We start from the raw sequence: 13,950 nt of genomic DNA, 5'->3' as shown, positions 1-13,950 counted from the left end.
CCAGTGGAGAGTGGGCCAGAGAATGATGCTGAATTCAAATGTTGAGGGTAACTTGTAATAACATGCTCATGAGTGTATATGGGAACAGCCAAAAATGTTGTTTATGAATGTCTTGTGTTGACAGTGACATGGGCCACCTTAGATCATTGACTCAACACAGTCTCGCCACTCTGATGCAAGAACCAGATTTGCAGCTCAAGTGAATTAGCAGATAGACTCCTGCACTATAGTCAGAGATATCATCCAACAGGAAGCAGAAAAACATGATCTCTTGCAGATTGAAAAAAAAAAGCACACATATACCCTGAAGACACAGCATCTGTAGTACAGATTCTGTACAACAAGGTAGGGCATACCTTACAGATGTCAAGAAGCATCTCAGGGCCCAGTACTTGAGACAATATGTTGCTTTTTGCAGCTCACCTGAAGGTATTCAAATTTGGCAACTCACTATTTTTTACAGAGACTGCAGATGTTAGACGCTGGCTGGACGAAATGGGCCAGGATCTACAAGAAGTGAAACTGAAGACCAATATGCACCACTATGACCGAAACACAAAAAGATAACCAGCCGTTGAAAACGTATTCTCCCTTCAAAATGTCAAGTGGAGAAAGAAAGAGATGCAGCAATTCACTCAACAAGCACCTACACACAGGGATAGGAGCAGGGAGACCCAGAAGGAACGACAGATGAATCGTCTGCAACTGATGCACACACAACTGACCACTCACAGAGTGAAGGTTAAAACCTCTTGAGGCTCACTTTGAGAATGGTTTATGATGTCTGAGACAACCAGTAATATAGAGGTGAAATAACGGCGGCATAAATGGTACGACAACCACATGAACTAGATGCCTCAGAATATGTTTCGATGGTAAATATGATACTCAGATGCCCCACACTAGGCAGCGGGAAGCAGTACCAGGCACGTTTAGCGCCTCCCCCTCACGGTCTTGCCACCTTGCGATGCAGGTGTGATTAACTTTCCTTATGCAAGCTACTTGTTATTGAATGGACTAGGTGTTTTACAGTCACTGCCCTTTGGAATAGGAGCTGGGAATACAGTTAAATGGTTCGTGACTACAAACATGGTAGGAGCAGCAGAACTACAGAGAGGTGGAAGGAGTATGAGACTTAAAAATGGGACAGTGGAGATGTGAGTGGGAGACATTGGGAAACTGAGCACAACATATGAATGTCTCATAAGTGTCTCAACTTAACTATTGAATACCATTAAACATTAGGGTGATGAACACTAGCACCTATCGCTACAACATATCTACTTTTATAAAGTGTAAAGACCCTCTAATTGCATTCCTCCAAGAGACCCATCTCAGGAAACAAGAAGCACTTAAACTCCAACGCAAATGGAAAGGCCAAAAGATAACCAAAGTAAACTCATCCTGCTCCAGCATTGACTTGGGAGGCAGAACATTGCGGAAACATGAAACTTGCAAAGCATTAGAAGGTGTGTGGCATGGGGGCACCTGGGTGATTTAGATATGTTAAGAAATGTGCATGCACCAAACATGAACCATACATGTATCAAGCCACATTTGTGGCAGATATATCCTTTAAAGTTAGCTCAGTTCCCCTGGCACCTTTGATCCTGCACGGAGACTTTTAATGCCATCCTTAGCATTACTTTAGATCAATTACACACCCCGCTTCCTGGTGTCCCAAATGGAAAGCGCAGCTTGAGCACTTGCATGCTGGGCAATATAATTGAACCTAGTTGACATCTGGATTTACTTACATTAAAATTCCTAAAAGTTCTCTTTTTATTTGCTAGTTCACGATCTTCACGTGTGACAGTACAAAATGCTTATGTACACAATATGGGACCGGGTGGAGACTAGACTACAAACGCACAAAGTGCCACAGTTATCTATAGAATGGAGACCGAAAGGAGACTAATCACATGGTTCTATAAAGTACTTATAGCAATGACAAAAAGATTGTAGACCTGAATATCGACTCTCAGAATATTATTGCACAAGAATATCGAGGACAGAACATCAAAGAATAACATATTGAGCACATGTAGTCAAGTATACATTTACTATGTACCATGAAGATAAATGTACTACGTAGTCACGTATATTTCGAGTTAGGTATAGACTATCTAGACGTACTGACTTGTCGATATTATTTCGGTATTTTGGCCTCAATATTGTTTCAAATCGATATTCTAGGGTCAATATTCAAAACACATCTTGAAGACTTAGAAAGAAAATGGGAGACAGATTTAGGTAAAGGGTTCGACTACAGAGATTGGGCACACGTGCTGAGATGCACAAAAAAAGTTGCCATAAATCACGTTTTAATTCACATGATTCAATTGCTATCATAGAACTTACCCCTCTACAAATATTCCCTTCCAATTGAACACCCAAACAGAAACCAGCTTTTTCCAATGGTATGCAGTTACTACAAAAGCAATGTGGAGATACCTCAAGGCAGTAAAAGAAAGAGCAGGTATAGCTACACTTTAAGGTTGTTTGCTAGGTCTCTGTGTGAGACACAAAGCTGGAAAAGCAGGTGCAATATTTTTAAAGTCTCTGCACTTCTTAGAGCCAAACACACATTACCTATATCATGGAAATCCAATACTGTCCCAAATTTGACTTGCTGGAAGTGCTGGGTAAAAAATGAAGAGACAGAAAATGTGTTCCTGAACAGGTAGGAATCTGATGGATGGGCAAATACCAATTAGCAGCCCAATGGAATGAATTAATACTTGCCCTTTGCTCCCACAACGCATAGCTGAAATTCTGATTTGGGGATCCAGCTCTTAATCCTCAAAACGAATGAGACAACGACTGAGAATACTCTGTCCCTAACCCAGCCGCACGATGTATGCCCTTCCTCCCTCGGACTCACGCCGATCCTGGTTGCCAGCCTCAATAGGATGCTGCCTGGACATCGCATACCAGCCGTTTCTCTCCCCGACTAAACCTCCTGCCCCCTGGACGCTTCATCATTGACGTCCGTCGGTAGCTGACCACAATTCTGCCCTGACTGCCGCCACACCGGCCCTCCATCAGCACCCGGACGCTCACTCCTCATGCCGCCGGCCCCTACTCCCTCACGCACAGGACGCCCGTGTGTGATCGCCTGCCCTCCCAAAATTCTTAGGACATTTACCTCTGGATTCTTGTGGCGCATATCCCTTATGTACTCCAGCTGGCAGTACATCCTTAACCCTAGGCCTCGGACGCACTACCAGCGATCTAATCTTCTCCAACATCAGCACGAACAACAACGGTCACCTGATCCTAAAAATGGCCCTGACTCATTAAGAGTCGAAACGCCGTTTACTTCCCAGCGCAACTTTTAGCACTACTCTCTGGTTCACAAAGTGTTAAATACTCTGTAAACTTCTGCAAATAATTATTCATGAACCTAAAGTACAGTTGTAAATATTTTCACTATTGTTCACTCTGTGCCTCTCATTGCTGTGTCACTTGTCACTTATGTTGTCCACCCTGTATGTCACAAGCACTTATGGGCGCAAAGTGTTTTCAGGTTACATCCACATTTAGTGTAAACAGTGCTGATACTACTGTTTTCCGACACTCACTCTAAATACATAGTGCTTCTGGCACATTTTTTAACTTTGGAGTCTCCATTCTCTTTCTTTTTGCAACTATATGGGCATGTTTATTTAATAGCCAATTTAAATATCACCTGTTGAGACTTTGTTCTTGTTACATACATTCATCACCCAGGTCTCAACTGGGCATACGGGTGCACTCTCATCGCTTGATCTCTCTCCTTCCTCCCTTCTCAACACAAACAATAGTTAAAAAGTAAAGCCAAATTAATTACTTGCCATATTAAACTAATTTTACAATTTTTTCTCTGCAGTCCATAAGAAACACCTGTGCCAAAAAGCAACAAAACCAAGAAAAATTAAAGTGACATTTCCAAACCACGAAAATATCTAATTCACATTATATTTTGTATAAATGTAAAACATGTTTAGTAATGTATAAATAATTAATGGGATTATTAATAATGTATCAATACTAAAATATTATATAACCCAGAAATAAAATTGCTAACAGATCCACATTGTGAGAAAATGCCACTTTTGCATCGTTTGCCCCTCACATTTTGCGTGGTTTCGATGTGGTTTTAAATGTAGTTCACAGGGTACCCACCAACCAGGTCCCCTGTGCCAGTGCTCATTCCCTATACCAATCCCTTAATTGGTACATCTCCCCCCTGTTAGTCCCTAGTAAATGGTACTCTGGGTAAGTAGGGCCTGGGAGCTGAAGAGGGCCCCTTGGGACCCCATTACTGGGACCATGCCACTGCCCTTGCAGGCTGCATTTCCCTGTGAGGGAGAAAAGGACAAAGTCGACAATGCACCCTGCTTGGGTGCCATCCCAGCTAGCACTGCCTGGCAGAATAGGTAACACCCCTCTAGCAGGCCTCACAGACCTAAGGCAGGGTGTACTATACTACAGGTGAGGGAAAATGTGCATGAGCGGATATGCCCCTACAATATTGGGCACCATTTCCTGATATTGTAAGTGCCAGTAAAGCCCATAGCGAGTACATGGCCTGGGAACTTGGCAACTCGTGTTCCACAGCACCATGATGGCTTCACTGAATCCAGGAGTATTTGGTGCCAAACTCCTCCTTTCAATAAATCCACACAGATGCCAATGTGGGATTTTGTGTACCATTTACCCAGACAGCACCTCAGAGTGCCCCAGAGTCCCTACCAAACACTGGTGGGTCTCTGACCGGCTGTTGGCAGCCAGCCTCCACTAGACATGTTTCTGGACCCCTGGGCAGAGAGCCCCTACTCTCTGGGCCCAGAAAAAATGCACATCCTGGTCAGAGGTGTCATACCTCCTTCCCCAGGATGTGCAAGTGCTCAAAGAGGAAAGCTTCAAAGACCTGCCACCTTTGTAATGCGACCCCTAGCCTCTGGTGCTAGCAGCAGATGGCAGCCCCTGGTTTCCACTCCCATGTTGGGTGGGGAAACCAGTGCCAACCCCGCCCCTAAGGTGGGGGAAGTGAGGTGAGGCACAACTTTCAGTCACCCCCATCTTGAAGATAGGGGGACCCCTCCAATCAGGGATAGGTCTATGCGCTCTCTCACAAGAGGGTGGTATAATAGCGGGTGGAGCCACCCCCGGTAAGGTGCCCATTGGCCCTAGCGGCTACTCCCCTAAAACTCCTCCTAAATTTAGAATTTAGTTGGCTCCCCCAGACCTGGCCCTCAGATTCGACTGACCAAAGAAGAAGACGGAAGACGACCACTGATGGACCAGGAACTGAGCCGCTGCAGGAAGAACGCAGCAAAACCCCTGTGACCCGCCACTGGTTTGACCACTGGGCCTGCCGTTCTTCCAGAAACTTTGCAAGTGCTCCTCGCAACCCCGGAGACCTTTCAACCTTCATGAAAGTGGCAAGAACCGCCCTTCGGAATAGAGGCTCTAGTCCCCAGTGTCTGCCTGTATAAGAACCGCCACGGTAAGGACCGACACTTGTTTCAATGCCACGCACTGCTACCACAGAACTCCACAACTACAGTGGTAGAGGACCAGCACTTGTGTTGATGCGACTCTACCCTGTCAGAAGAACAACTCACAGCAGGATTGCCTCCACAACCTCGAGGGATCCTTTCTGCCCCAATATCTGAACTGTGCCCAGCCCTGTGCCCAAGAGCTCATATCCTCCTGCAAGCAGGCCTGTCAGCCTCCTCCTGCCCCTCTTGATCTGCCTGCCTAACTGTGACCTGCATGTGACAGTCAGATGACGGCGGAACTACACCATTCAATCATCAGCAGCCGGCCACCAGCAACCGCGACTTTAATCATGTTGGCGATAGGCTGAAAACCAACTTGCTTCATTGCTCTCCATAGACCATGAGGGTAAATCTCAATGCTTGTATCGACCGCTTTGGCATAGATAATGAATCCTGCACCTCTTGGTTGCCCTCAGTCCCCCACAACAGACATTGCTCACAGTATTGGCCTGAGATACCCGATGACTGGACTGGTACTGTAATTGGTATCCATCCCTGTTACCCCACAAAATTGTTTTCTTCCACAGGATAATATCGAACTGCTCTGAAATTTGCACTGTCAAAGTTCTGAAACCTGAAAAGTATATTTAATGAGAACCATACTTACCTTAAATGTGAAGATCTTGGTCTTAAAATAAAATGTAAACAAAGTATAATTTTCTTAAATTGGTCTGGATCATATTCTTGAGTCATGTGTCCATTATTGATCACTGTTGTGCAATAAATGTTTTACACTCCTATGTGTTAGGCCTAAGGCTGCTCGTCCACACTACCACAAATAGAGCACTTTTACATTGAGCCCTGTACACCTTTGGGGAACCCCTGGACTATGTACACGGTATTATAACCGAGGGACAATATTGCATACAGAGCCAGCTTCCAACACATACACAAGATCTCAGAAATGAATATTTTTTACTAAACAACAGTGAATAAGCATGCAAAACAAAAGGTCCAACCAGTGAAAGAGCATACAGGAAATATAAAAAATATTATTCTAATGCAGGTTATGGTAAGAAACTATAAAAAATGAAATTGAAGTAAATTTAGAGAGTATAATCATCCCCCCAACATAACAGAAACTGAAATAACACATACTGCAAGAAATTAGGAAACACAGCTCCCAAGAGCCTACTGGGACATTAAAAAATATATATATATTTCCCAATGGTCTTGAATACACTGCAAGTCAGTTCTCTCCAAATCTCAATTTAAAAAGATTCATACCAGAACTAGAAAAATGAACCAAAGAAACACCTGCTGCTCCAAAAACATTTGAGGATATAAATATCACCAAAAGCCTAACCATGACACACACAAATTATATTTTCTTTTTATACAACAGCGGTAACAAGCAGAAAATAGTTTAAATATATGATTCTGACAACAACTTACTTCAATGTACCGAGAGCAACATGAGGGTGATGGATGGCATGTTGAAATTGTGCTCTCTACCCTTCATGCAAATCAATAGAATCCATGGAGAATACAAAAACACCAACATTCCCTTAGTCTAAGCACCTTTACTCGATAAACAAAGGGCAACATACCAAGAACTATTAAACAAAGTAAAACAGAAGACCAATAATTACAATCCTTAAATAATGGATATTGACTTTGAGCAAGCAATAATTTTCTATGAGCTAATTTGCTGTGGTAAGGGACAAGAACACAGAGTTACAGCTTTAATTGATGCAGGAGATCACAGGAGAAAGCACACTTGCTGACGTCACATGCCCTCGCTCAGCTCTTCAAGATTTGCGAGGGTTCTGAGGTGGCTAATTGTGCTCCCTGGTCCTCAGCTATTGCTTGCCGTGACGCCGCTTGCTGGATGTGGCAAAAGTCCCCACGGCAAGTCGTCTCTCTGGTGGGAAAGAGCAGAGTAGAGCCGACCTCCGGTTCTGGTGACACCATGCTGGGCGACTGCAAGAAGTGGCAAGATGTGGTCATGGCAGCTCCCGGAGTGCAGGTAAGTCTTAGAGTAGCGGGTTCCTCTAAGCAGGCTTGGAAGCAGCCAGCATTAGGCCAGTGCATCTTGCTCCCACGGCAGGCCCACCTAGAACACCCCTCACTCCACCCCCGGTCTTGGATCCGTCCCGTGCCACCAACTGGGATACCTGTCCTAACTCTGCCTAAACTATAATCCTCAGCCAGGTGAAAAACAGCAGCCCTCATGTGGCTAAGTGTGGCATAGAAGTATGGATTAGCGTTACTATAGCTACTTGCGTTTCCTTTTATGGGCTGTTGTTTAAGAACATATTTGCAGACAAGCTCCTTCTGTCCATCATTAGAGCATTTGAGCTTTTGCTGTCACTCCTAGCCAGGAGAGAGGCCTGGATGCTTGAGCGGCATGACTCCAGCATTAAGCACCTACTCACTGAAGGTACAGTTTGACTCCTCTTCCCCAGAAGGTACAGTTTAACTAATCTTCCCCCGTGGTGACATTGCCTTCTGGCCCATCCTTTCTATAGCCATTGTCATGAAGGTAGAGACTTCTGCTGTATTTGGCAAAGGTAGAAGGAGTAGGTTGCCGGCAGCACCCACAGGGGGATAGAAGGAGGTGTGACGCAGGTGTTGAGCAAGTTGGCTGGTGGCTTTCTACTGTCATTGCACACTTAAGTAGCCCCCTCAAAAAAAGCCCATCAACAGTGAGTCTCTTTGGATAGTGGACTAGTGCTTTAAGTCAGGACTGCCAAGAAGCATTGCTCTGGGAGGCTAGTCTTCACATGAGCTTGGAAAAAGACCAAAACCAACCCCCTGAGAAATAAGACCTTGCATGTGAATGGCCTGAAAGGCTTTAATGCAATTTCTACCTTCTTCTCCAAAAGAGAAGCAGGATCAAATAAATTGGCTTCGATAGAAAGACATCCAGAAATATTCACAATGTCAAAGCTGAATCTTCCACTAGACCTAATATATCCCTAGCAGATAATAACTAGGGATGGGTGGCAAACTCTGCTCCACTGGCAGAGTTTGCGGTATTATGCCACTCTGTACTCTGCATGGAGTTTGGCAAAAAACTCTGCCACTTACAGGTGAAGCAGAGTTTACCAGTACCCACTCATGATACTGCATCCCTTACGGAGAGACACATGAGTTTGCTGGCATGTGGTCATCATGTAGATGTGCTGGGTCAGCCTCCAGGCTGCAATTGGCTGTTGGCTTCCTTTACCCTTTGCCCTGTGCTCTGCTCTCTTCCTGCTCATCCTCCTGGGCACAGCCTGTACAAGGCAGCCCTGGAGTAGAGGAGCCACTCCATAGGAACCATACTGTGCCCTACTATGCTTTGCCCTCTTGGGGGTCAAGAGCGGCAGTGGCAGCAACAAGGTAAGAAACATTGGGAGCTCATCTTGCGTCCGTTTTAAAGAAAGGTGACAGGTGTTTTGGATGAATCCTCCGGATCATGTTTTTTTTATTATTATAAAGTTATTTAATTGGAAGGCACCACTACAGGGTTAGCGAGTGGAAGGGGGCAGGGTGGTGCTGTACCACAGTGTGCCACAAAAGCCGATAAACATGGCTGTGTGACGGATAGCCTCATTTCTTGTATCATGACTTTAGTTTATTTTTAGAAATGTCAAAGCTTCCCCCGAACCCGTATGCATTCAGATGCCGCTCTGTTTGCCCTTGTTGATAATCACAGCTCAAGTTGAGTTTGGCAACACCGCCATATATGAGTGTTTCTTTGAGCTTTCGAACTCCTACACACATTGGCCCCATTTGTCACCTACTGGCCGCTGCGGCGCTTATCAAAGCAGCGACTCGAATTCCATGTGCACTTAATCAATCTGCCGCCAAAGAGCTCAGCCTTGCTGTTTGGTGTCAAAAAAGTTGATGATATATCTGAGCCATCAGCTTTCTCAATGTGGCCATTTTAAATTACACCTTATAACCAAATGGGGGGGAGAGAAGCTGAGACTAATTCGGCTTCCATCCGGTAAGTAAATAATCAAGAGAGAATGAATCACTTGTCCTGTTTTTCACCAGGGTCTTAGGGTCTGGCCGTCTTTAAAAACCCTCATTCACATTGAAGCCGTTGGTGTGGTATATCTTGATTTTCCGCAAGCATTATGACGTGAAAAGCATCATCATTGGGTCTTTTGTTATGCTTTCCTCTGCCTGGAGAGAGACCAACTGGTATTCACAGTAGTGATCAGTGATGGTGAGAGTGAGAGTAAAGTGTGTCTAAAATTTGCTCCATCTCTCAGGATTACTTTTATTGTGTTGATTATGGGGTAAGATTAAAAGTGTGAACTGGTGCATAAATAGAAGAGTCACTGTTCTATTGCACCTATTAAAAAGTGTGATTGGTCAACATGTTTCAGCCCATTGGTGCCCTGTCGGGTTGTTGGGCTTTCTTCAGGACTGTGTGGTTGCATGCTTACTTTTTGTAGTGTGCGTAGGTAAGTAGTGCACTTACACTTCTTTTTGCATGTGCTAAATAGCACTGTGATCTGTTATAGGTGATTTGTACCTGTAACTTATTTTTAATGGCAAGAAGCTCCTTCGTGTGACGGGCAAAGTGAGACTTTCTCTTTAGACGTCTTGTTTGCAACTTGTGCTGGCTCCATCTGCTGTGCCCCGGTGCACAATTCCACTGAGTTTTTATGCAACTCTGCAGAATTCCACGTAGTGCAACTCTGCGAGCTCTGCCCACCATTTATAATAATTTGAAAGAGCATACGGTCCAACCAAACTCACCAATTAGGGAAAAAACACTGCTTATTGAAGATTTCACACTCCCTGATATTGATAGTGCTACTGCTTCTAATTTGGCTCGATCGCTTAGAACATTTTCTGACCCTCTTTATTCCCAGTATCCAGCGGAAAAATTCAAAGGGTATCCCCTTGCCTCCCCTCCACGATGGAGCTTTTTGGCAGTACTCCCAATGAAAGTTTTTCAAGTAACTTAAGGATGCTGGACTCTCTAGAGCTATACATAAGCTCACATTCTTTTTGTAATCTTCATGGAAGTAAGGATTTGTTGTCTGATTCGCTTCATTGCTTCGAAAGAATCCTGTCTTTGATTCTGGCTCTGATAGAACAATCTGTGAACAATTCTGATAATATCCTGGACTTGCTCTTGTCCTTAAATTTTTGGGGGATTTTGGACAAAAAGACCTTGGTAGAAAAGGCCACATTCGCTCTAGCCAGATTTCGTGCCTCCAAGAATGGAGGGCCAGTCTGCGCTCCATCACCTCAGCTGCATCTTCAAGTAAGCCTTATAAGGTGGATGCGGTCTCTTACCTCTGTTGCAAGGATTCAAGCACACAGGCTGGCACACCTCAGTGTATTCTAAAAGGCAAAGACAGCCAAGCCTTATTTGAGATTGATCAATTTTACTCCCTAAAGAGGTTCTTTAAGTCAGGGGATGGACCATCATCATCTCTGACCTCTACCACCTCAAATGAGAGAAAATAATAAAAATGTTTCCTCATTTTCCAAGGTAAGGAGTCTTTGGTAGTATCACTACCCTCAGTGGAGGAAAAGAAGAATAAGAGTAAGAATGTGCAAAGGACCACAAGGAGGAAAAAGCTCAATCGACTCAACTAAAGGGAATGAAGAAATCTCTGCTTTGACCCGAACTCTGTTCTGAATTCTGCCTCAAACTCTGTACCATCCTTAAACACTGAAAAGGTGGAGGGAGCCTCTGCCACTTCCAGGAACTTCTTTGGAGTTACTGTTAAATCCTCAAGGAGAAAATGTACAGGATGCACCTGCCTCTTGCCCTGTAATGGTGACCCCCCTCATATTTTGAACCTCCTTGCCAAAAGCAGGAGATTATGTTGTTTATAATCCCAGTGTGAGGGACACATGTTGCAGATGCGATGTTCCTTTCTGTTATCTGCATTCTGTGCCTTTGTCACTACTGTTTTACTGTTTTTGACCAGAAGATTTATTTGAACAGGTCTTGAACAGGTCTTTTCTATTGGGCTGCTTTCAGATATCACCGACCATAATTTGGTTCAGAGTAGTGATCTTTCTTTGGTTAGAGTTTTTAATCATGGAAGAAATAGTGAGGCTGCAGTTACCTTTAGCTCCAAAGTGATATTCAACTTAGTGATTCTGAATAGTGACAAGTTGCACTGCAGCAGTATTGATATTTTTCCAGGAGAAGGTCCCTAAAAGTTCCTCACACAACTTCCACGGACAGGACAATTATCTCCCTGACTCTCCCCTCCCAGACTCCTCCCCATTTGAGAGGGAAAGAAAATTGCAGTTCTTCTTTGAAAACGGAATTAGGAGAGTCTCTCTGGTCCCTCATAAAGAGAAAAGACAGATCCAGATCCGAGACGAGGATGCTAGATGATGGAGCTAGGTGGTGGGTGTCCTTAATTCTAATTGTCCAACAGGGCTAAATTTCAAAAACTGTTCCTAAAAATGGTCTCAAATTAATTTCATGGAATGCAGCTGGTTTCCTGTCCAATAATAAATTGCTATTCTTGAACGGATTGGCAGCTGGCATACTATGTATTCAAGAAACTTGGATTGCAAATAATTGGCTAACTGAAGGCTATTTTTTGTTAAGCTGTCCAGCATGTCCAGTTAAGAGAGGCCATGCAAAGTGAGTTATAGCCGTGCTGCTTAGCACTAACATAAGTTGGATGTATCAAGATTTCTCGCATGATTCAAATTTAATTCAGGTGTTAAAAATAAGCTTTAATGGGAATCAGGAAAGTATTGATTCGCTGAAGGTCGTAGATGATTACATCACACCTGACTCACTTTTTTAAGGATATGATTGACTTTATTTCTACTATCATGATAACAGAAGCCTGTACACACATAGCACTGGTAGGTAATCTGAATTCTAAAGTCTCTAACCACACCTTAAGGCTCTTTGCCAACAACTCCAAAAAAGGAAGCATTAAAAATTCTCCCAGCTTTTTTCCTACGAACAGTAGAGTAGCTAAAAGAGGATTAGGCTTACAAGAAGGCTTAAGGAATGTCAAACTTCTTATTGTAATGAACAAGCAAACTTCAAGAAAAAACATTGCACATTAGACAAAATCTGTATCCTGAAATTCATAGCTGAAAAGTACACCTTATTTCAAGAGATACCTGTCTATGTGATGTTCATAGATTATTTGATATCCTTTGATACTGTATACCCGCCATCACTTTGGGAAAAACTAAAAAAAATGGGTATGCTTGACACCCTTCTCTCATTAATGATCACCCTGCACTCCTCTACTTGGTGCCAACGATTATTATGGGGTGAATGAAGATTAGCCTCTGTAATTCCAAGAAGAAATGGTCTAAAACACTGATGTTTGTTGGTCCCATTGCTTTTCTCTTTGTAAGAATTGAACCTCCCTAATTGTTCTGCAGCTAATAAGGGTGGTGCTCTGAAGTAAGGTGACATCTCTTTTCCTGTCTGATGATGCAGATGATATCACAATTTTGGATTTAACGCCCAAAGGCTTCAAAAATAGGCTGTTGTCAATCCAACAATATACTGTCTTACTCTATTTGTAGATCATTGTTTCAAAGAGCAAGGTATTCTTTATAAAAAGCAGAAAGTTTGGGAAGATCAGAAACTATGTTTGGAGTATAGGTCTAGAAAAACTTAGGGAAAGTTGTAACTGGTAATGCATTGGATAAAGCCCATATAGAATATTGTTCCTCCAAAGCCTCCTCAAATGCAAATGAGTTATGTGCCTTTTATAACACAATGGGGGTATGCACTTTACGCAGCTGCAATCCATTTTCAAGGTGAAAGTCCCACCAACTGTATTTTTATTAGGGGTGGGCGGAATTTGCGAAATCCACTTTCGCAAATTATCGCGAAAATGTTAAAAATTATCGCAAACACGCGGAAATATCGCGAAGATGCGGAAGTTTTTTTCCCGCATGTTCGCGAGATTTTCTGCATGGTTGCGGCTCGCCAACTTACCCATGTGGTTGCTCGCGGGCGCGGCCATCTTGTTTTCAGTGGTCTCGCGGTGCATGATCGCGAGAAGAAAGACGTGATCGCGCGACGCATGACGTCACTGCGGGCGCGAACTGTCGTGAGACAGCGTAAATGGCTAAAAACAATACAACATCTCATGGAGAACGCGACCGGATCAAGAAAACTTGCCGGCGAACGCAGGGATTCAGGTAAGGCGATCGCGCGCGCGCGAGAATGTATTATTTTACAGCGCGAGCAAGAAACAAATTATCGGCAAGCTGCGGAATGCGGAAATTTTGACATTTTTGCGCTTTCCGTGGAACGTGAAAATGTTAAATTATCGCAATTTCCGTGAACGGAACGAAATTTTCGCGCAGGCCTAATTTTTATATGCTGTAACATCTATCAATGTGATAAAATGGTGCTTTCTAGAGAAAACAGAAGGGCAAATTCTATGCAAACTAACCAATTTTAAAACATCTGTATAGACCCCAGCAATTAGTTTGG

This window comes from Triturus cristatus, chromosome 6 (assembly GCF_964204655.1).
Source record: "Triturus cristatus chromosome 6, aTriCri1.1, whole genome shotgun sequence".
Taxonomy (NCBI): domain Eukaryota; kingdom Metazoa; phylum Chordata; class Amphibia; order Caudata; family Salamandridae; genus Triturus; species Triturus cristatus.
This window is presented reverse-complemented; position numbering follows the sequence as displayed.